Below are 24,617 nucleotides of genomic sequence, written 5' to 3'. Positions count from 1 at the left end.
TTTAATGACACACAGGGATACAGGGTTTTCAATTCGAGGAGATTTGACTTGAACCTATCTATCTGTCTATCGAGAGACCGTTTTCCTTTTGCCAAGGATTCAATCGAGCATTATTTCTTCTTTGATTTTAAAAGAAATACTACGGATATAGCAGAGATAACTATAATACTTTACAGAATACATGAAAGTCGTCAAAGAAAAATTGGAATTGGAGTAACAGCGCGGCACGTCGCAATATATCGGTGAAGCGGGTTTTCACTATCCGCGCGTACATATTTATTATTATGGAAATATTCGTAGCGACGGCCGACGTTTCGTATGTAGCACGATGATTCGACACAACAATGAATATATCGCGGCACGCCTTTCATATTTTCCAAGAATATTTCACAAGAATATATTAAAATATGAGATTTTGCAAAATTAAGTTTCGAGAATGTAGATAAATGAATATTATTTTCAATTTCAGACTTTTAATTATTTGCGCTTGTTCGACTTGCTCAAGATCGATCCATTCACGAATTGCGTTTATTATAGAATATGTTGTATATGACGAAATTCCGTAATATTCTGAACTCTTTATTTTTGAACTATTAAATAAAGATAAATGTTTGGTGAAGTTCAATGATTTTTTTATTTTGGAATAAGAGACGGTTTAATCTGACAGTTTTTGATCTTATTTCTATATAAAATATAATGTAGGTTTTCTGTGACATATTACACATCCCGAAGATAGACGTTTGGGGAGAAAGTTATAGGGAGCCGATCTAATGGTCAATTACGCGTGATGCCGATCGCCGCTGGTATCGACAGCTCGTTCGACGTGACACCTGATACAGCGAATGCCGATAATGCTTTTTCTCACCGTCGTGATGTCGCACATATATTCAGTTCACCGCGAAATATCTCGGCACTTCGCGACGATCGCGAAAATCGCGAACGGCAATAAATATTTTCGCCCGCGTACCGCGAGTGTGCGAAAGCATGATGGTGCATCAACGGCGGATTTTCACTATTGGCACGCAAGCCGGCGCCCGCTCGTTCTTCTTGCATACTAAACAAATATCGATATCGCGAATTTGAACGCGCGGGCATGACGCTGACTGCAGCGAAAGTGCAATGTTATCTCATGCTTTACGCACATGAAATAAATCAAATTTGTTCTCGTGACTCGGGATCAAATTGTGTTACCGAAATTGTTAGGAACCACAGCTGATGGGCAGAGCAGGCAATCTACGTCGGAGTAATTTCGTCAATTCCGATCACGTCCCGTAAGGCATACAGAATCAGTCGATCATTAAATGGTCATTGCTAGGTCGATAACCTTTGCTTATCCAACGTTTTAAACATTTCAGAATAAAAAAAAATATAAAAATCTGTGATTTTTTTTATAAACAACTTCATAATTTTGTATAAAATTATTCAGTGGATTGACAAATTTATGACTCGTGTTTTTCTACAGTTAAACCGATTTTTTTTATTATATAAAATTGAAAACTTTTAGACTGTAAAACTGAATGTAAACATATTTAGATACTTTTTCCTGAGGCTCTACATTACTAAAATTATGTATTTTGACTAGTTTTATTAGGAATGAAAGACAAAAGAGTCGCGTAATAAAAAAAAATTAGTTTATTAATAAGTCAAAGTGGAAAGCCATGAAACGATGTACTAAAAAATAACTCGAAATAAAATTTTATTTATCTTTTGACAATCGATCTATCGACGATTGATAAATTATTTCTGTCGCAATTATAAAATATCGTGATATATACGACTCTTATGGCGTAAGTTTTATTGAGCGTGCGCTCGTCTTATATTTGTCCAAGCAATGGTCGAAAATAATGCAATTTCCGCCACGTTGCGCCGCGCGATGCGCCAATCGCGTCCATCCGTATTCATTCGACGGAAGAAAAACAAATTGCCGGAAATTTTATCGCGTCAATCTAAAGTGCGACGAAGTACGGTCGCATATTAAATCACGTAGCGCGTTCGTAATAATTGCGCGTCAACGTGACGGGCAAATAAACCAAGCGTCAGGAAAGCCGTCGGAAAAGATACGTAAAAATAGCGGACGCGGTGCATCAAGCTCTTCTTGCGCGCGGTTCGTCTTAACAAGGTGCATGCTTTCCTCAAGCAAAGGCTGCTTGAAGCTGTGTGAAAGAAGCGACGCACGACGGCAGCAATATATAGATAAGAGAAGACCACCAATTAGAAATGTTCTACGAAGCACCCTGCCTCTCAATGGTTTTACAAAATGGTAAAGCGAAGAGTTAGGAATAAAGATAAAATGGAAAATGCGAGGAGGTGCGAGATAAAAAGAGAAAGAAAATATGAGATAGGAGCGGAATGCACATCAGGATATCGTGATTCTATAATATCTAAGAAGCGTGAATTATCCGGCAACGTAATGCAAAGTTGCAGATGCGAGATTATCATTTGTTTTAAAATTATATCATGTTTTAAAAAAGTATTATATTTTAGTTAAAAATATTTTCATCAAGTTCTATACTTTTCTCATTTTTTTCAATTTTTGTATAAGAACCGTAAAAATTTTAAATTAAATTATATTTTGGTCTGTCTCTCTCTTTTTCTCTTTATCTTTCTCTTTGACCAGAATTAGCTCATACTTCTACATTATTTTATTATTTTGGTAATCCTGAATTAATTAGTATATTACAATGGAGAGACGTAGCTTTTAATTGATGCAGCAGCAACGGATTGTAGCCGATGCCTACAGATGCGCGCACACGTCCAGCTTTCATAAAGCTAAATCTTGTCTAGAGAAAGAGAAACCTGCGATGCCATTGTATGCATCACTCGATACGTACATGTGTGCGCGTACGTGTTCGAATCAACTTCTAGTTAGCACTGGAATCTATTTTAAGAAACCTCCCCATCGGGCAATGCGGTCGCGACCACGATGCAAAAAGCATTCAAGTCGAGATGTATGCGCCTCTCAAAAATACAAGATACGCCGGTGGAAAAAAGAGTGTCAAGGTTCGCTTTCGATTGCTATAGCTTTTCTCAATTTGCTAAATGGCATTGCGAGTCGAGGGAACGACCTGACCCGACTGTCTTTGACGAGGTTGTGCCATCGATAATGGCCTTGGATGAGCGGGCTGTAACGGAGCCTATACAATATAGGCCAACTCTTCTTAATTTTTATTAATGTACGATATTTCGACAGAGAAAGACTGCTCTTATTTGACTTTTAATTCAGTTTTATTTTGGAATCTTCTTTGCGAAATTAAATTGGCAATGCCTAATGAATTACATTATATTTGTTAAACAAAGAGAAACGATACTTCATCTTTCTCATAAAACTTTTTTTGCAGTACGATATGTTAGGCGAAAGATATTCTAAAATATCCTAAAACAATATATATAAATATTTGACTTCGGTCAGTATTTATGCTATATTATAAATGTGTTATACGAATGCGCGTTATTCATTTGAAGGAAATCGGGAAAGTTGTTATTTGTGATAATCAGAAAGAAAGGAAATTATATATTCGCCAAACTGTGCGGTATAGATTTTCTGTCTTATGCTGTTTGCTTTACGTATGATTTTGTGCCTTCGTTTCTCGACCTCAATTTATCATGTTCTATCGAAAGGCGAATCGAATTGAACATAAATCAATATTGACGCCGCATCTTGCTTTACTGGCGCAGACGAAGTTCGTAATATGCATGCAGTAGAATCTTCTAATCGCGAAATACCTAAACCCCTAATTAAGATAGCACAGTTATAAACACTTTGGTAATCAATACAGTGTAGACGCATTAGCAACTATATACGGTTCCGCAATATGGCGATAAATGTTTCGAAAACAGCGCGACGAGTACAGAATATATAGTTTTTTGTATTATATGAATTATGCTAGTTTTAATTGAAATAGCGTTTTTTGTCGTAGTCAGAACGTTATACGTAATTGCTATGATATCATATGTTACATAAAAGATTTATATTCGTTTAATTATTTAATAGGATTATTTAGGATTTTTTAATAGAATTTTTTTCTTTTATCCCATTCGCGTCATTTTCGGATATTACTTAGATTTCTTGACTATTATTTTCGAACCTAATTCTGACAATGGACTTTGAGGACTTCGAGAATTTTAAGAACTCTGACGAATTTGGTGCCTCGATTTCTCTTCGAGCGAAGTTTCGAGAGCAGCAGTCATTAGCAGCAACTTTTTAATATTCATTAAGAATTTTGGTATTCAATTTTTGAGTTAAGAAAATATATATTCGTGCAAGGTTCACTTTAATTTAATGACGGAATTTTGTTATGTAGTTTCAAGTCAAAAGCTCGCCTTTTTACGGTGCGTGTTCTTGCAATATTTTTATTGAATACTAAAAAGCTTTTACTATTTCTCGTATCCGGCGGATAGTATATCCTGTCCTTTTTATACGTCTCCGACTTTCTGCCATTTCAGTGCGCAGTGTCCGTTTGTTCGACGCGGGGGCCAATGCAGTTCCGGCATTCCGGTGCTCTGCAACGCGAGTTCGTGCGTTCGCCTCGGCATCGCGCGACAATAGAGTTTCATGGTCCAACGAAAAACTATTATTGCCGTTATTGGCACTGCCGTAACAATCAAACCGGTGTATGTACATGGAGTGTCTCCGATCGACCGCATTTTTTTTTAAACTAAATAAACGAATGGCTGAAGAGAATTTATTTTAATTGCATATATAGAGTGTGCGGGACTTTTATCTTCATATTTCTGTAATTTTATAATTTTATTGTGTAAACGTTGAAATTATTCACGCAAGATAGTGTTTTAAAACTTCTAGAAATACATTATTTTTACAGGACGGGATCATGCAGTAGATATGCATGCAATCTCCAAGCGACTGCATGTATATCTAATACTGACTGCGCAAAAATGGCACGGTGATAAACTTTTAATTGCCTCCCATTCGAAAACTATGAAATCCGGAGGCCGGAAGGAGAAGAGTAAAAACCAATTTGTTTATGCATTCAATTTTACATCGTACATTTTATTGTTGACGTTATCTAGCGTTGAAAGAGATACGAAAAGAGCGATTTTAAGCTTCAATTATATTACATAGGTATATATGGAATTTCTTTCTTATCATAGACTTGGCGACATCTTTTCTGACTTTTAAGCTTTTAACTCTCTCCGCTCGTAGCTTTCTATTTTAATCCGTTTTTCTTTCTTCTTTAATGGACACCCGTTTCTATGAAGATAAAGTACCATAATTTATTTGTATAATATTGGTCTGCGATGATTCTGTATATACTCGCTATGTAACTCACTTGACGAGATTTGACTTTTCCTCGGGTAAAGCTGCATCGCAAGCCGAGCTTGAATGCTGGAGGTAACGAGTTGAAATGAACAGAACGCCTTTCACATAGTACGGAAATATGCCCGCCGCGGCTCCTCCGGCAATTTATAACTGCGAATTTGCGCCGCTGGGACGTACAACCTCCTCGTCATAGCGCATTAAACGTTCCGCATATTAAACGCTCCGCCGCTTATGAGTAAGAATATGACCCCAAGTGGTATTGGTTAGAGAGAAAAAAACATTTTATGCACTGAGAAAAAAATATACTAAAAAAAAGAAAATTTCCTTATATAATTTTAGTAAATTGCGAGTTTGCATACAACTGTGAAGGCATTTTTTTTAAATAAGAAACTGTATTTATTTAAAAAACATAATTCTTTTATAAAGAAAATAATTGATTAATTATAACAAGTATTTATACTGCAATGCAGTCAATGATTATTGAAATATAATTTTTATTTTTTACTAATTAGTAATTTTCCAATTATATTAATTTTTTTAAACAAAATGCATTTTTTTATTAAAAAAATTCATAAACTTTAAGAAGTATTTTGTACAATATAGTCAATATTTATAGAGATATGAATCTTATTTTTTATAAGTCAGCGACTTTCTAATAATATATATTTAATTTAAGAAAATAATTTTTCTATAAATTATTTTTACCTATAAGTAAAAACTTAAAAAAAAAAATTTTAAACATATATATACTAAATTGGCGCCCAAACGCCAAGAGATACTTTTTGCAGAGAAGAGATTCTTCCACTTACGACAATGGACTCTGTGGTTTTCGCCTCGCAGAGGGTCTGCTTATATATTGGTTGGTTATATTTTAAGTTCCTTTTTTTGTCGAATATATTAACTTTATTTCAGTATACGTTTCCTCAAATGTAATAAATTGCACTAAAGAAAATATTTATTTCTTATAAGTACTCTATTTATTATTTTTATAATTTTGGAAACGTGAATTTAAACAAATATTTATTAAAGTGCCATTTCTAAAATTAAAAGATTCGGATTTAGTATTTCAAAAAATTCATTTACTATATTTCAATAACTATTACACTGGAATATAGTAAACCTGAATTTGATTCAAGTAAACGTTTCAAGAAGAAAACATTTTCTGATTTTAATGCTTTAGTTTACTATAGTCAAATTAATAAGTTTTACATTTTAACATTATTTATTTAAATATTAAATAAATCTAATTTTAGTAAATATATTTACTAAAAGTAAGCACATTTTTTTCTCAGTGTGTATAGTGCAATCTTCTCTCTTCTGTCTTTGAAACAGGATAGCGATGGAGAATGAAATATTTAAAAATTTATTTTTTAATGGCGTAAATGTTGAAAATTGATAAAGCGAGAAACCGAATTAGCTCTTTTAAAAAAGTTTCAGAATTTATACACGATACGTATTTTTTCGAGTAAAATAATTAAAAAGTTGAATGACTAAAAGGATGAAGTTCTCTGTCCTCGTCTTCGTGAAAAAGTTAAATATTTTATAATATGATTGTAACAAAAATATACAGAATTGTTAGTGTTTTATGTACTGCTATTTCCTCACTTTTAAATGCGCTTTTGAGTATATGCACCTGTACACGTTAGAGTGCACGTATTGTTGTCGTATTCAGCGCACATATTGTCATCACATTCATTCACGCACACTCAGTAAAGTGTAACAATGGAACGATTATGTTCGGTTGAGATGCATGTGTCGCTTCGCACACCGGTCTCGCATATGCGAGACGTTCATTTTGGGGTAATTTAGAGTAATTATGTCAGAAATCAACAATAAAACATCAAACACAAGACATTTCAAGAACAAGAGTAGATGACGACATCACGCAGCGATAACATTGACACTTAAATGACGATTAAACCTGCCGTGGGTTTGTATCTGCTTTCAAGTAAAAGTGGATCATTAAATTTTATGAGCGGAGGATTTACGCAATTAATCGATTACGGCATTATTGCAAAAGGATTATATCGCAACATGTAAAAGTTCGGCTTTGTAAACGTATATAGTGCATTGTTATCGCGATATTTTCAGGTTTTGTGGATATAATACGCAAACAGGTAGGGGATTTAGAGACGATTTTATGGCTTTAATACGCTGATATTGGGATACTTTTGTAGACCGATTTTCATGGATATATCTATAACGGGCACGGGAATTGGTTCCGGATGATATTGAACGTATTGTAACCGTCCTCTCTCTCTCTTCATAGCGAACGTATGCCTGACACATTTTTCGCCCGGCGATGAACGTGACACGTTTTACATTTTTGCTGATCACGCGAATCGTACAAATCGAGATCAAAGGATCACGGCGCAGCGTAACAATGACGCAAGATTTTCGTTACAAACTCGCGCGCCACGTTTTTAAGCTCCAAGTTTTGCCTTATGGCGAACCGGCGCGGCGCGCAATTTACTCCCCGTGGAATCTCTGGAGGCTTACTCGGTCGATTGTTAGAAAAAAAAAGCGAGCTTTGCTGACCCATTTACTTGCACAGGCCGATTCGTTTGGATTAGCAGTACCTAGTTATACGCCCCATAGAACCCGATTCTTATGCCGGCTTATCGGTCTCAACGCATTTGCGACTACTTGCATCACCGGCACGTTGTACCGTAAAAAATATTTAGTTTGTTCACGATTGTGCTAGCATCAAAAAGAATACGCAACAATTGAAATAAATTAATTTTCACATTGATTTAATTTTAGTTGAAATAAAATAGGCAAGAGAGTTAAAGAGAAATACGTTATTACAAAAAAATATTCGTTATTATTGAAATATCAGAGAAAAATTTTATTAATTATAAAATTGAAACTGAAATTACAATATAAATCTCTATTGAGAAAGAACTGTGTCACGTTAACGCCGCGCTTACAAGAAATTCCGTTCGGTTATCGTTATAATTATCGTTAGCTAACAAGAATAGTTTACCATGAATATGTTAATGTATTCAATTTTTGAAGACATGCATATTCATCAGTCTCTATTCGGTTAATATAATCGCGATCCGATCCTCCGCGTTTCACAGAATTTTCAATGTATCTGCAGCTATGATACCAAATCGAGATCCATTTAACCCGGAGTTATATGTCATAGCGTAGGTTTGACATTAAATACAGTCACTATATGGAATTTCACCAATAACACATTTCCACATTCCGTATTTATTTAGAGAATATCTAAAATTGGATACTCATAGTTGGCCGCTTTTACGAATTTTCGGTTTATTTGATAAATCGACGGCACTTTTGTGTGCAGCAGTTTATTTTAATCCGCGATACGTCGGACACAAGGGATTGATTATGGAAACGGATTTTTAACGTCTCTCGACCTCGCCCGATGAGATCGTGCTTTTTCACAAAAACGTAACACTTCCGGCTCCCCCATAAATGTGTATATCGATATATACTGAATTTATTTCACCGATTTCTTGATGTATGTATATTCGAGATTTATGACGAAGATTCGCGATAACATAAAATGGAAGGAACAATATTTCCTTGGTTCTTTCGATATAAAGAATAGCAAGAAAAAAAGAACTAATCGCATATGTTTCTAATCACCGTGCTCAATTTCCTATCTTGTATTTTTTTTTCTGTTGCTCAAATTTACTTTTTGCGTTAAAATAGACGATTTTCTCGCGCGAGTATACCGATAATAGCGTACAGAATGTTAGGACAGCATAAACACGAGTCAAACAACGTCATTGTCTTAACAACTACATCGGGATTATTATGCCATGCCTCATTACGTCGGTTACTCCCGTATATATTCAAATATCGTTCGCATGGATACGTACGAATAACTAACCGAAGAAATTCCATAAACTTTCAACGACGATATTCACGAAACGGACAATCGAGCCGGACAATTCGTTTGCCGCGTCTCCCATCTCAATGCAGCCGGCGTTGCGTCGTCCCACGCGGATCGCACAATCGAGCGAATATGGCTTAGAATTTTGTGGAATTTCCTTATATATGCCGGTACATACGCCATGGGAATGCGCTGCACGAGAGTTTCGAACGCGATATGGCCAATATCTCTTTTGCTCCACGGCGCGAGATCCATTATGCTCGCGGCTTTTTACCTAGCGTGGAAATGCGGCTTCAATTAATCCCCGTGAATCGCGAGCTCCGAAATGGCATTCTACTGTCAAATCGCGCGTCGCGCGTTATTCTCCCCGTGAAACGCGCATTATACACGCGTCTCTCATTCTGCATTTAATTGAGTTTCTTTCCATTTTGCCTCCCGTTTAACCGCGGTCATTGTGATGTGCGCAAATCGCATTAGCGCTTCTATTATTAAATAACGACATGCGAAACGATTGACAATCTACATTTATCGCATGGGAAGAAATTTCGCGCAATAATATTTGTGTATCATATATCTCTTTGCTTCAAATTTTTTTTAATATAATACATTAATAATTTCTCCTATAAATAATTATTAACGCGCGCGTTAAATACTAATGACAATCATGTTTATATAAAGATTTTGCGCTATTTCGATCTCTCATAAATATTCAGTATAAGAATGCGCAATTATTATATATATACTTGCAATCGTAGATAAAAACCATGAATATGGAATAATTGTGGATTTTTATCGAATGCGGCGTTAAACAATTAGGTCACTTAAATGTCAATTTATCGTATCGGTTTAAATTTTCTTTCTTTCTTTCAAATCAACGAATAGCTCATTATACGCATTATGAAGTTTTAGCCCTACTAAATTATGCACACCTTCGCATATGTTATGAGTGATTATAATAATGTCTGTATCAATATTATCTACCATTAATCAGTTGCGCGGAACATTATGTAAATATAATGATATTGATATATTTCGCTTTCAATATGTGATGAAAATCTGGATTTATGTCGGAATCATTTCATGTTAATAACCAGGAAATTTGGCCATGTTACTTGACACTCGAAAATCTTTATTCGTTGTGAAAAAAAAATGACAGAGAACTGAGATTATAAATTTAAATATGTCACAGAGAGCTGTCTGAATGTGTCATAGAATATTATTTTATTTCCATCTTTAATCTTCCGCGTAATACATGACGGAAATTTAGCGGTGAGCGGTATTCTGCAAAAAGTGCTTTTATTGATAACCGTCTTGTAATGTGATCTCGCTGGTAACATTATTAGTACAAAGTAGATTTCTATTGGGTATTCATTTAACGTTGGTGATAATAGAACAGATCCAACTCCGATCGGAAATAGCCTTCTTTTTCAACTAAATTATCTATGTGAGCACCGTGAGCATCCTCCGGGAAATACCTCGCGAAAGTATTGGTCTCATCGGTCTCACTGCCAGCTCACGTAATTCCTATACTTAAACTTAATCGCCCGAGAACGGAAGTCCAGCTATGCGACCTACCAAAATTAATCGCATCGAAAAATAGACAACCTTTAATTAATTTTACACATACATACAGATTTAAGCGTACTCATTTTATCGGAAATTATTTTGAATGCTGTTATATAAAAATACTATTTATTCTGTTTTATACCTCGTTGATTAAGCAATAATTTTGTTTCGTCTTAATGTGGAAAGCTGCAGTGCTCGTTTTAATTAGCAATTTCTCCTTCGTTGAAAAAAGAATTGTTTTATTTCATAATGTAGAAATATCGAGATGTTCTAAAGTGATGTTTATTTTCAAGAAACGAGAGAGATAGAGAGAGAGAGAGAGAGAGAGAGAGAGAGAGAGAGAGAGAGAGAGAGAGAGAGAGAGAAAGAGAGTTATGTAATTGCCTTGTGAAACAATTGTGATTTCAACTTTGTACGAAGCATTTCCAACAAAACGTTAAAAATTGGATTGCGAAGCTTTCGCGACACTTTCAATCGTTGAAATGAAGTGTACTCCGGGCTGTGCACCAGCCGCCAATCCACTTTCATCGATTAAACCCCCGAGATATTCGCGTCACACCTGCGTCTCTCATTCGAATTCCGCGTCGATATACTACGGGTCCTCTTGCTTACTTCTCGACTTTGGCCATCGGAAAGGACACTTGGCGCAGCACGCGCATACGTGACGATGAAGATACTTGAATGTACGGAGACGTGTCAGTCCCAATGTCAGAGCTAATTAAAAGTGAACGTTTGAGTAAGTCGTTTTTTGCAGAGCGTTTCTTGCTTTTAATCAACCAACGGCTTTGCGGTCCCGTAAAACAAAGCAGTCATATCTCATTTAATTATCACCACTGACCATAATTAACCTCGTAAATTTAATAACGATAAGAATTTGCCTAGCATTTGTCGACTGACATAAACATTCATTGCGATATTATGACGATTAACATTCTACTTTTTGCGCGAGTGCTGACATTAAGATTCTTTGCATTCCCGAGATAATTTGCTTCCTCGTATTTCTCATCATCATATTATACTTGCGTCGATATTTATGTCTTCCTATTGTCAATCTACTTTCTTATCGCTTCTATCCTCTCAGAAAAAAGATTTTTTAATTTTGAGATAAAACTTTCAGGCCAACTGATTAAATAAATAATTATTCTGTGACGTATTACATTATAAAAGAGAGAGAGAGAGAGAGAGAGAGAGAGAGAGAATGATCATGATGAATGTTTCTACATGGCCACGAGAGAAGAAATGCGCTATCGACTGATAGCAAAATTCTTTAATCCTAGAGTGCATTAGTCGAAATATTAACCAGTAGTGCGTTAATCGGCTTAAAGTACGTTATCTTATCGTTCTTAGTCTACTGCTTGCATTGCAGTTGCAGCACGATAGAATCAATATTTGTAATACGGATTAAGTCTGGGAAATGTTTATCGTTTGAATCTAAAAGGAATTTTTACAGAGGTATTTCACTTTTATTCATTCTTTTACTCGTTGACATTGCCTCAAAAATGTAAAATAGTAACGAAATAATAAATCAAATATAATAATAACAGGAAGAAGTTATACTTAAAAATAAATTCTCTAGAAAATGAATGGAAAAATATGGAATACAACCTTCGGTTGGCAGCAATCGGGAGTAAAAAGTACGATAAAACATTTATTGGCTGTTTTTAGTTAAAAGCACATAAAAGATTGAAAGTTACTTTCAGGAAATTCCAGTGACAAGTAAATATAATTGTAGACACTCCGTCGTTATTTCAGATATCTATATTTATCAAAAGATATATATGATGATAATCATTTGTAACATGGATTTTGAATATAAGGAATATTTCTAAGAAATAACTATACAATAAATGATATCGTTTATCATTTTGATATGCCACACATCTGACGAGTGACGCCGGATAATTAATATGAGAAAGAATGCACCAGATGTGCATTTTGCTCTACGCGCAGAAATGATATTATCATACTAAAAACGACTTCCTCTTCTCTACAATTTTGCGGTTCGTTACGAACTAATTTTAAATTTATTTATTTAAGAAGATAAGCGAGCGAGATCGTGCTGTTGGTGAATACCGATCTTCACGAATCGTTTTCTCAGCTGCATAAACTTCTTCACTGCAATGCAAACGTATACCAATACATAGGCAAAATAATCTCGTGTAATGGTAAATCGATATAGGACCGACGGACATCTTTCCGAGCGATACCCCCCTAAGAGATCCTTTCCGCGTTATATCGTTCGATCCTGGCACGAATCAACCGCGGCGCTCTTATGATTGATCCATTTACCAACGATTGCGTGAACGGATGCGAGGCGGAACGTATCGCGTACTTCCAGTCGCCTGACGTACAAAACATATATCGGCTGTATTAAATTCGTCCGGGAATCCAGACGAGGAGAAGGTCGACCGGACGCCGCGCGCCGTTTCGGCGGCCACAAATATTTTGCCACGCGCTCATGTGCCGAGGAAAAAAGTCCGAGCAACAAAATCTGTTATTCAGAAACGTTCATCGAAATCCGCGCGGTAACGATCCGTGGCCAATGTTTGAGCACGCGTGTTAAAACGATCGTACGATAATAGGCGAGAAATGCTACCGGGTAATTTTCTGTCGTCGTAAAACAGGCCGTTCGCCGCGCGATAAGCGTTAGAATATCTACGGTATGCACATTATCGAGTGTCATTATAGTCGTTTCAATATTCCTTATCCGATATGTCACGAAGAATGTCGGAGTTTCTCCGTAAAAGCTAAACGATGGTCGCATACCGGCGATATTGACGTTTTCCCTTGATTTTTGGAAATATATTCCGTGGATACAACCGGAAATATCTCCGTCGTTCGCGACACTTTTCCGATAAATCTCAGATCACCCCTGTTACATGTACCAGCAGCTAAACTGAACTACTCAATCATTATTCATGAACGTTCAACGTACGAAGTCAGTAAATGGATTCTAATTTTGTTTTGGTCGTGCTATTTTATATATCAACGATATAGTTTTAATTGGTTAAACGTGTTTCCCACGAGATACGGTTATTATTGTTTCGCAATATATTATGTTTCCCTAACAGGAATTTTATGTCGCTTTAATGGACGGCTGACGTTTTCACATTTTCGCTGGAATTCCAGGAAAGTTACTTGAAAAGCAAGGCTGCGGTGCACTTCGGGCGGTCGGGAAACTCCGCGGAAATACTCTTGCATTTGATTTTACTCGCGTCAAAGCCCAGAAAAGCCACGCACAAACCTCCGGAGATCCGATATAGAGAACTTCTTTGGTCAAATCGAAAAATCCCTCCGAACGTCGGCAAGCGGCCGCGGCAGTCGGGAGTTTCCTGTTCTTTCTTCCGAGTCAAAAAGACAGCTTTAAGGATTCGCTCGATCGATCAATGGACAAAAAAAAGTGTCGCTTGAGCATTCGCACGTCCTTACGAAGACCCACCGCACGCATTTGGCGATTTATTCACGGCTATATCCGCTCGTCGCGTCGTCGAGACCGGCAGACGAGACACAGAAACGAATGCAAGGAATGCCCCTACTTACTGTGCTAATCGTAGATCGATCTAACGCACGTCGTCAAAAGAAATTCGAACTCGCTGCCTTTTTCTCTTCTTCTGGCTCGTTCAGTGGCTCGCCGCAGGCTGCAAATTGGACGATTTCTCATCGGCTTCACGCCCGGATTGACTCGAGCGTTACGCGCGACCTTTCACGACGGTCGCATGTCCACAACGGCGAGAGCGACAATGTGATTCGTCACTTTGAAAATCTTTGTCCTTCACCGATTCCTTTTAAACGTTTACGGTTACAGACGTGCGCCGAACTCGCGACAGTTTGAGTGGAAAGGACCGATTTCTCCGATAAGGCGACGATATGAAACGACGCGAGATTCGCACGCACGTTTTCAAAACAAACGCACTCGAGTGATGACCGGATAGTTCGGTAATTAATTCTAGGCTAGATAATTAATTCTGGGCTGGATGATGATCCCTGATTATTGACACGTCGTGTGGTCCCCGCGCGCGAGCACGATTTGTCACGCTGGTAGAAACGTCAGAAACTGTTTGCCGTTGGTGGAAATCGACGCTCGAAAATCGGCAGCGGCAACGTATGATGTCAGTCAGCTGCTGCTGCCGGCTGATTCGAGTCAGGAGTCGGGAACGCGCGCACGTGTGGACGTGGACGGTCGATCGTATGACCGTCGCGGCCGGAGCGAGCGGCGGCGAACAGCTGATCGGTGCGGTGGGCCGAGAGCGAATCGACCGACTTGCCCGACTCCTGCGAACCGACTAAACGCGCTCTCTCGTCACCGGTTCTCTCTCGCTCTCCTCACGCGACCCCGCAGCCTCCGGCTCGACCGCGACGCGGTTCTCGCCGGTCGAGGTGGTGTCCCGGCCGAAATCACGATCGCACACGCAGTACCGTCCGATACCCCTGGTAACCCTCAGCGGGGTAACGGCGTGCGTTGGCGGCGCCTTGGCGCGCACGTGCTGGACCACGGAAAGGCGGGCGGCCGATCAAAGGCCACCTCGGATCTCGACCACCCAGCGGTTCTGACTCGCACCAGCCGTGACCAGCCACGCTACCACTGCAGCTCGACTAACTGAACTGGGCTGGCTTGAGTGCATGACTCGAGCAGCGAGCGGCTCCTCCGTCGCGCCACCAGAACCTCCGCGACCTCACTCTTTACCTCTCTTTATCCTCTTGCTCTCTAGACGTCTAGCCTCGCGGAACGGCCGATGTTCGAGTTACGCCGAGACAAGAGGAAGAGCGTGAGAGGAGATGCAAGATGCAGGGCGCAAGGGCACGAGGAGTAAGGAGCAAGGGGCAGCAAGAGGGGCAGATGGATGAAAAGAGGAGAGGAGAGTTTTCTCCTGACTCCTCGCAGCATGCATTTCCCGCACGAAACGCAATTTGATTTCTCAATTACTGCAGGTGCGTTATTAAACTAACTCTAAATTAATTCTTCTTTGGCACCTAACATTTCTCATGTTAATCCGGAATTGCGATTTCAACTTTTTGAATGTTATGAGTATTTTCTTCACTTTTTACCGCGCACGATGCATGACGAACGGACACAGAGCGAATTTCTGAATTTTTTAACTAACGCGTTTTTTCTGCGACACTCAAATTATTTATTTAGTCTTATTTATTTTACCCCCCAATTATATCGATTTATCTAATAGACAAAAAGCTTTAAAGATTTATATAAAATAAATAGAAGATTATATACAAATAGTATCTATAAATAAAAACGTACGGAGTAAAGTAAAAAAAAGTGAGTAAAAAAAACGCACGGAGGGAAATTCGCCTGAACATTGAAAATAAAGTAAATCGTGAGGGGAAATTATACAGATATGTATCCAATTATACCAGATATACGTACGCATATCCATCTGTTAGGGTCCTATACAGCTCTCGATTATTACGGATACAGTAAACTCACGTTTTATTTTTCGTAGTTAGATTACGGCATTGTACAACGCATCGCCACTTTGCGAAAACAACGTCCTGCAGCGACAAGTTCGGCGCCGAATGATTTCATCGGTGCCGTACCTCGTCAAATATGAAAACGCGGATTTTCAAGGATAACACGTGAAATTGGAGTTGCGCGCGAAGGATTTTCCAAGGAGGATTATCGCAGGCAATTCACGCGTGCTATTGACCCGAATAATTTGTTCATCGTTTTTGTTGCGCCTCGTCGTTCAAATTTATAAATTGCTTGCGCACTCGATATTTCAAGGGTCTCTGTCAAATCAGTGCGGTATCAATTCATATATTTCGAGTGCATTATGCAGTTACATGCCTATGTTAGTGCATGTGTACAGTTACATTCGAGTTTTGACGATTTTTTTAAACAAAAATTCGCAAATATCGTCATCTCATCTCGCTTGCATAGGTACACATGCATATACATGCATACGTTGTGCATAAAGTCCCACTTCAGGTAATTCGCGTATAAATAATTGATTATTAAATCTGGCACGGTGTTGCTATGCATTTCGTCGTGTATATGTACACACGCGTGTTTAAACACGCGTTCCGAAAAATGTAGGGCGAGTCAATTTCGAATATCGAGCCTCGACTAACGTGATGCGGTGGCGGTGCGGAATAAATTTGATAGTTCGTCGATACTCTCCCGAGGGATTCCTTCTGACGCCACGCGAGGTTCGCAAACAACATCGAAATGTAATTATAACCGTATCGCGCGGTCTCATGCGTTGCTCGGGTTAATTCAACATGTTAAAAATTATTCAACGGTTCATCGCCAAATCGCGCGTGCCTGTGCTAACTCACTTGCTACCGAAAGAAGTGAATGTCCTTCATCCGTCTTGTCGTGGCACGGCGGAAGAACGGCAAGAAAAATAAGGAAGTAAGATTTCACGCGCAGATACATTCCTCGCGCGTGAATAAACATGTTAGCAGTGGCATTCGACTGTCGATAACAAACATATGCTTCGAAAACATTTGATTTGAAAATTTTACGTAACTATATACTCTCTCACAGGCAAGCGAATGATTGTACGGGCATAGGAAAAAGTCACGAGGATGAACCATCGTGGAACGTCAGAAATTCTTATTTGCACCCTGCCACGCTTTGCGCACGCGACACGGAGGTGCGAGTCGCAGTAAAATACTCCATTGCAGTTTTACAAATAACGATAATTCGACTGTAATGCGACTTCCCGCGCTGGTTAGCGATACGTTATTCTAATTATAACGGGCGATTAAACTGTAAAACAGCGGAATGGCTTGCAATTAATACGTCCGCTGCGCGCGGATACGTTTCGCAAACAATAAACTATTATCACGCCCTATCGCACTTTGACGTATTTCCGATCACGGCGATAATAAACGAGACGCACGATTCACGCGAACCTATACGGTTTGTACAAATAATCACGCCTAATTAGCAGAATTATAAGGTGTTTCATGTGTCAATCGGATAGATTTCTTTGAATGATAGAGAGGCACTATATTTGGAAATAAAGAAAATTACGATTGGCCAACGATGATGCATTAACAATTAAATTTAACATTCAAAAAGTATTTTAATAGTTTAGTGCAATAAATCGAGGAAATTTCCAGAATTTCGCTTTTTAATTAATTTTAATTAATTTTATTCTTAGCAGACATTTAATTTAAAATTTGTCTGCTAAAATCTGTAATATTTAGAGTAAAAGAAATATGTAGTAAAAAGAAATCCTCTGTGAAGGAAAGGTTTATTTCAATTTTATCACGTAATCCGGTTAAAAGAACATTCAGTGATCCTGGGCCACTGTCGAGAAGTGCTAGTCAGAAAGCACGGACGTTATATGTCACGTCGTGTCCAAGTGCGACATCGGTTTCGTTGAATCGATGATATTTTTCGCGAATCCTTTTGACGCACACTTGTATAAATATTTCTGATTTCCAAGAAGAGAGCAATCTATCTGACGTTAAATTTTATTTTGCTTCTTTACTAATATAGTCACGACTTTCCATTCAATCAAAACGATTAATTTAAGTGGTTGGTCTCAATTTGCCTAAAGATCCATCTCATTTACCGGTTAATCAGGATCAAACGGTCTCGTAAATAATTTGAGCGTCACGTGCTCGGCGTGACGGTACCAATCATCTGTCACGCTGTACGCAAGATCAGTAACATTTTATACGAGTCGCATAAATTATCGTTACTGATATGGGAACACCGCTGTAAAAAAATAGCAAGACGTTTTTGTTTCGTCGATTTTTCCTTAATACATAAATTCTCTCGACAGTGAACAATTGATCAACGAATCCCAACGGCGGGTATCGCTCTGCAAAACCGTTTCAGACTTCTGTTAGCAGGTGGTGCTGTACATACAACAGGAGAGGCTCTCTGCCTTACCACCTTATCGATATTATATATATATATATATATATATATATATATATATATATATTTAATGCTTATCAGGAAAAAAACAAATACATGTGACTTGAAGAGCAAGATATCGCTGTTATAAATTTGTTCTGATGCATCCTTATATATATGTAGGTCCGGAAGTATGTTCCGGGACTTTTATTTTTGATATCGGTATATTCCGGGACATTTGGCAGTTTCCAGGACTGTCCTGGAAAAAATTGATGTCCTACGGCAATTTTCGGGACAGTTTTTTGAATCTGATTACATATATATGCGTTATATTCCAGGACTGTACATTTCAAAAAACGTAAACAGTCCCGGAACATACCTCTGAACCTACATATATATATAAGGATATATATATATTCAAGTCACATATATTTGTTTTTTTTTCTGATAAGCAAAGATTGCCATTTGATGCAAAGATATTTCTGCATATAAAATAGGTCACATTCTGGAGAAATAGGATCGCAAAGTTGCAAACAAAAGAATATTACAAGTATCGATGGTGAATTCGAGACACTTTAAAAGTATCGATTCACTTCTAACAATAAGTAAAATAGTGAAAGCGAGCTAAGGTCAATCAAGTTTCAATCGATTTCGAGTCGCGAGTATATATTTCCACCTGTCTTATATTTCGAGCGCTGATCCCGTAACCTGTGTCTGTTTCCGGGAACATAGTCTGTAAATAGATAGTAACGATCATGTCTGCGAGAGCTCTATGTAATATGATGGTGTCAAAGAGAGTAACGGCAATGAAAATAAAGCCATTGCAAACAGCCGCATTCGATATCTCGCGCGCTTTTATAACATAATACTCGGGTTTCCGCCGGAAATCCAGCTGTAAAATGTATAGAGGCGATTCCCATGGGGACTCTTGTTCTGCGAAAGGCGTCGATGCACTTGACGATATATCTTGCGAAGGCTACGGAAGAAACTGTTATCCGAGATACTTCGCACCACGAATTTCGATACCATCGACATCGCTTTAACGATCCGCGCGAGACTAAATTGAATAGAGGGCTCCGAGATCGATCCTACGTTCTCGTAACCCGATTAAGGCCTTCGTAGTTATTGGAAACTTCATGCGAGTTATTGGAAAATTATTCGCTGCCCCATTAAATTAACATGTAAAATTAAACAACATCAAACCCGACGTCATAAGATTATTGCGTTCGAAATGTTATTTACCGATCCTACTCTTCAATTGTCAATATTTTAATTCTGAGTGAATCGTAGTTAAGACATTTATATCTGGAATTATATCGTTAATCAAACTTTGCAGATTAAATCGCGCCATTACTTAGAGGATAACTGCAACGGTAATATAATCTCGTTGTGCTGTATATTATGAATGCAGTTTATCTAAAGTTTGTATGCGCTCAGGTGTATAGACGATGGTGTATAAAATTATAACGCAATGTTATATACACATTACGCAATGTATATATACCGTATGTATATTATATGTACGTGATTCATCAGGCGTAACAGCGCCCAGTTCTTTCGGACGTAAAACGCGCGCGAACGCGGCCCCCGGAAGTAATTTCTGTCGGGGAGAATTCATATTGCCGAATCGACCTTCGCATCGGGCGTTCTCGGCGCGCGTTTTAAAGAGACGGCCGATATATCGCCGCCGACGGAAACGCGTATACGTGCCGAGCTTGGGAAATTAATGTACGACGCCGCGTTACGTTACGAGTTCCCGCTGAATGTGTCCGGCGCATACGCGCGTGCATCCGAGTGTCGAGCCTGCGGCCGGGGCCACCCTCTGGTGAAATTATAGCGTCCGCCGATGCACGCTGTGTGCACAGACCTATAAAATCTAGTGGGTTATCGATTAGGCTCCTACTCTTGCCGCCCGCTGTTGCGAATCTGGATACGCTCCGGCCCATTCACCTGAATACTCACACAGCAACGAGCGACGACGACGATAGCGATGGTGACAACGGTGGGTTAACGTGTGGCGCGCGATTTAGGTCATAGCGGATCGTACAAATCGTATACCTTTTCCGCGCAACTCCTTTTTTCAATTAGTCATTAGGCAGATCCGCGGTTTACGGCACTGCGCGCACAACTGTTCTTCATTTTTTGCGACCCGATTCGTATATGCTGGCGAGTTTCCTGAGATCGCCAGCAACGTGTCTCACACAATATATTTCCTTAACCCTCAGTTACCTCACCAGGGTCTGGAGAGACTCCGCGCGTTGTTAAAACGTGCAGGGTTTTTAAAACGTTTATAAAACCCTTATTGTATCCTTTTTTAGTCAGTACTACGTCAATTTGAAAAGAAGCAAATTTTTTCGTTTCTTCAGAAAAACAAGTTTTCTTTCTTTTTTAAAATAACATTTACATTTTTTAATTTGGAATAATCTAACTTACACAGTCTTGTAGATCTTTAAGGATGTATCGATTAAAAAAAAGACGCCAAATTGATGCATTTGTCTTAAAGATACAAGCTGGAGAAGACGATAGGGGTGTCTCTCAGACCCTGATGAGGTAACAACGGGTAGTGAAAAACGTAAGGTAACTGAGGGTTAACATTTCGTAAATTCGAAGTAAATATATATCTGAAGGTTCTTAATAAATTTAGGAAGACATTTTTACGATAATACCATTTGAAATATTCTTAAACATAAACTAATTTAGGAAGAGATTTAAAATCATTTTTGTACACGAAGTCCTTATCAAGATATATCGTTCGCTAAATTACTAATTAGCCGGTGTATACCGTCAATTTTGTTCACTCTCTACAATTTAATCGTCCTTCATTGTGATACTCGATACCGCTGGATATTCCGTGCAGTTAATGACTCGATTGTTTACTAAATTTAAGTCGCGTAAAAATTCACGTTTACCACTAAAGAACGTGCACTTATTAATCGATCGCCGAGACTATACGAGTAAAATGTAAGAATTATATCGTCTATATAAATCCATCGATTTCGGAGAAGTTCATCCCCAAAAGAATTGTCCCTTTCTGGCGGCCCCACCGGCGTCGACCTGGCGCCCGGCGGGGGAGGTGTATACGTTTATGAAAATGTATTTTAAGTTCGCCCTGTGAATCGCGCCGCCACTTCCATCCCCTTCGTGCACCGGGTCTTACGTGACCTACGGTATTAATCACGTCTCCCCAAGGGTAAGGTCGTTTATTGGGCGCGACGGCGAACGGGGCTCACGCTCGCGACTCCGTATAATCTCTGACGTAGACGTCTGCGGTTGCCCACAGATGAGGGCTTCTTTTCCTCGTCTCGAACTCGCCGACGATACACACCACCCTCTTCTTCGCGAATTATGCACACGCAAGTGCGCAGTGCGCCCGTGCCGCACGTACCCGCTCAAGTCTGAGCGTGTGCCCACGCTTCTGCGGCCATGACCGGCCATGCTGGATAGCCTTCCCGTCGTACACGCACCCCTTGCGTCCGCAACTGTTAACGCTACAGATGACAAATGTTATCGCGCTCTCTGATGACGTAACGGCCCGGCGCGTGTTAATGATATCGCGTGCTAGTTTCGCACGCCTAATTATCGCGCTATAGAGCGTCAAATCTGTTCGGGATCGATCCGAAAGTACTGTAACTTTCCGATTTAGACTTTTGTATTAGAGATGCCAGTGGGCCGATTTTTAAATCGGATTTTCGCGATGACGCGCGATACCTGACGGCTTAACCAAGTTTTCGGTTACTCAATGATGCGGCATAATCGATTGAATGTGAAAATATGAATTCGCCGATTCGGATCGATTGCTCAAATGGCACGTCTATACGCCAACGTTATACATTCGAATCTGTCAACACGGAAGTAATATAATTGAAAGTGACTTTTATGTCTTCCGCCATGCTGCAGCATCGACAATGGCCCCGATGTTAATCGAAAAAATTTTATTGTCAACGTTGCATAACTATAGCGAATTTGCAATTTCGAGCAAGCACCGACACACACATTTGGTGATTAAATAAATATCCAATTATGCAGAAGTGTGTATTACGAAAATGTGTACGTTATTTTTGATAATCCTGAAAATGTCAAAGAATAAACTCATCGTATAATTTCGAAATGCTAATATACTTTCCGCTATTTATATAAGATCGTTTGATATTAGTTGATATCCGTTCTATTTTGAAGCCCTATAGATGTCAAAATTTCATTCTTTCAATCTTTCTTAAGGCACTCTTCTCTCTCTGGATAACTCTGGATTATTTCATACATTATTCTATTAGAAATGATTAGACATTAAACGACCTAAATTTTAATTTTATAATAATAATGATTAGTATTCTATAATACTTGTAGACTGGACGTAACTAAGGTTAAAGATGGGTTTTCGTTTTGCAGCAAATATTTTTCTTCTTTTAAAAAAAATATCATGCGCTTTCCAATGTAACGATACCATGATTTTGAAAATAAATGCGTTCGTGTAATGACGACAAAGTGATCGTGTCGTTTGCAATAAAACATACACGATATACACAGCACATGTTTTCGTGTAAAATGTCAGATTGCTCTTCGGGCGAAGATGTTAAATAACGCGATATCGATCATCGTATATCACATATAGGGTGCAGGTCCAGACTTGCGATTGCAGATTCTTTGACGGATTTGCTGACGGCCTTACCCTAGCGAAAATATGATCAAATACCATTTTTCTTCGAAATTTTTCGATTCTCGCAATATTCAGGTATGTTCCATGATATTGAAAGAATATGATAGATTAAAAATCAGTTTAAAAAGTTCACGTGAAATAGAATTAAGTCTTATTTATGAACTCAGAAATGATGAGCATTATATTCAAAAAATATTTGATTATTTCTAGGACAGTAGATATCTCTTGCAAATCGACTATTTTATTTTATTTTTTTTTTTATAGACAGACACTTGTCATTTCCGTATTAGGCGCGGTGATAAATGCAAGCGAAAGCACGCCGGGCCAAAATACGCGTTAACTGAGACAGTTTGTGTATTGACAGCGGTTTTACGCTAAAACCGTATAGTATACGTATATGCGGGATTGGACCGACATTTATTGTTAGATCATGATGTCATTATGCAGCTGGGGGCGTACCGTACGCCTGTATATACACACACACAATTCATTGTGCGGGGGTGGCGAGAAGGTGCAGCGAGAGTTCCGTGGGGGAGGGGGGCGGAGGGGAAAGCCGTGGAATGCGGGGTAAAGGCAGATCAATACCGGCGACAGCCGGTGACATGGTCGCGAATCCGCGGCACACACAAAATCGGAATCGCGAAAAAGAACGGGCGGGATCGAGCGGATCGCGAAGCGTCGTCGTGACTCGTTTGCGCTGACACACCTTAACCACGATACGCGAGAGGCTCAAAAATTTGGAATTCGTCTCCTGCATATCTTCCTTCGCGCTTTCGTACTCGCCTCCGGCCTCCCTATACCCCTCAGAAAATTCACGCCAGCGCCGTAACTATCGCTGTGTGCATCGAATCTACGAACGCGAATCACGATCTCCATATCTCTGACTTTACCTTCCTCAAGCGAGATCGATGTTCAGCCCCCGAGAAGATTTACTCTAGGAATTTGTTATTACGTAAGTAACTGCGATAACGCAAATGAGCAAACTATATTCAATTGCGGTGTTGTTGCGACATAAAATACACTTGTCAGAAATATTTCAGACTAATTCAGTTAAAAAAGAGCAGTGTTGTAAGAGCGAATCCTTTTAACAGATTGTTTTATTTTTTTGTAATAAAAATCTTGAGAAAATTCACTATTTGCTACTTGAAAACTTCCAAAGTAAAATACATATATACATATATTGATGATTAAATAATATTTTTTGGAAATCGGTCTGAAATTAATCGAAGAGCACGTTCGCATAAATAAGTCGCACTGTTCCTAGCAAAATATTTGCTGGATACAGATTATATCTTTCATAACATATTTTTTTCAAATATGCCTTTTTTAGATAGGATGCAAGAGAATATCATTCCCAAAATATTTTTCAATAATTCAGAGATTATTCCTTTTGTTTCTATTGAATATTAAATATTATCGA

At 38.7% G+C, this 24,617-nt stretch overlaps 1 protein-coding gene across 10 annotated transcripts in view; it reads right to left on the bottom strand.

Annotated features, from left to right (window-relative positions):
* Positions 1 to 24,617, bottom strand: part of Ih (hyperpolarization activated cyclic nucleotide gated potassium channel Ih) — a 141,447-nt gene that overhangs the window by 70,140 nt on the left and 46,690 nt on the right. The gene's annotated exons all lie outside the window — the stretch shown is intronic.

This window comes from Temnothorax americanus, unplaced genomic scaffold (assembly GCF_048541705.1).
Source record: "Temnothorax americanus isolate GAGA-0224 unplaced genomic scaffold, ASM4854170v1 Scaffold47, whole genome shotgun sequence".
Lineage (NCBI taxonomy): Eukaryota > Metazoa > Arthropoda > Insecta > Hymenoptera > Formicidae > Temnothorax > Temnothorax americanus.
This window is presented reverse-complemented; position numbering and strand designations above follow the sequence as displayed.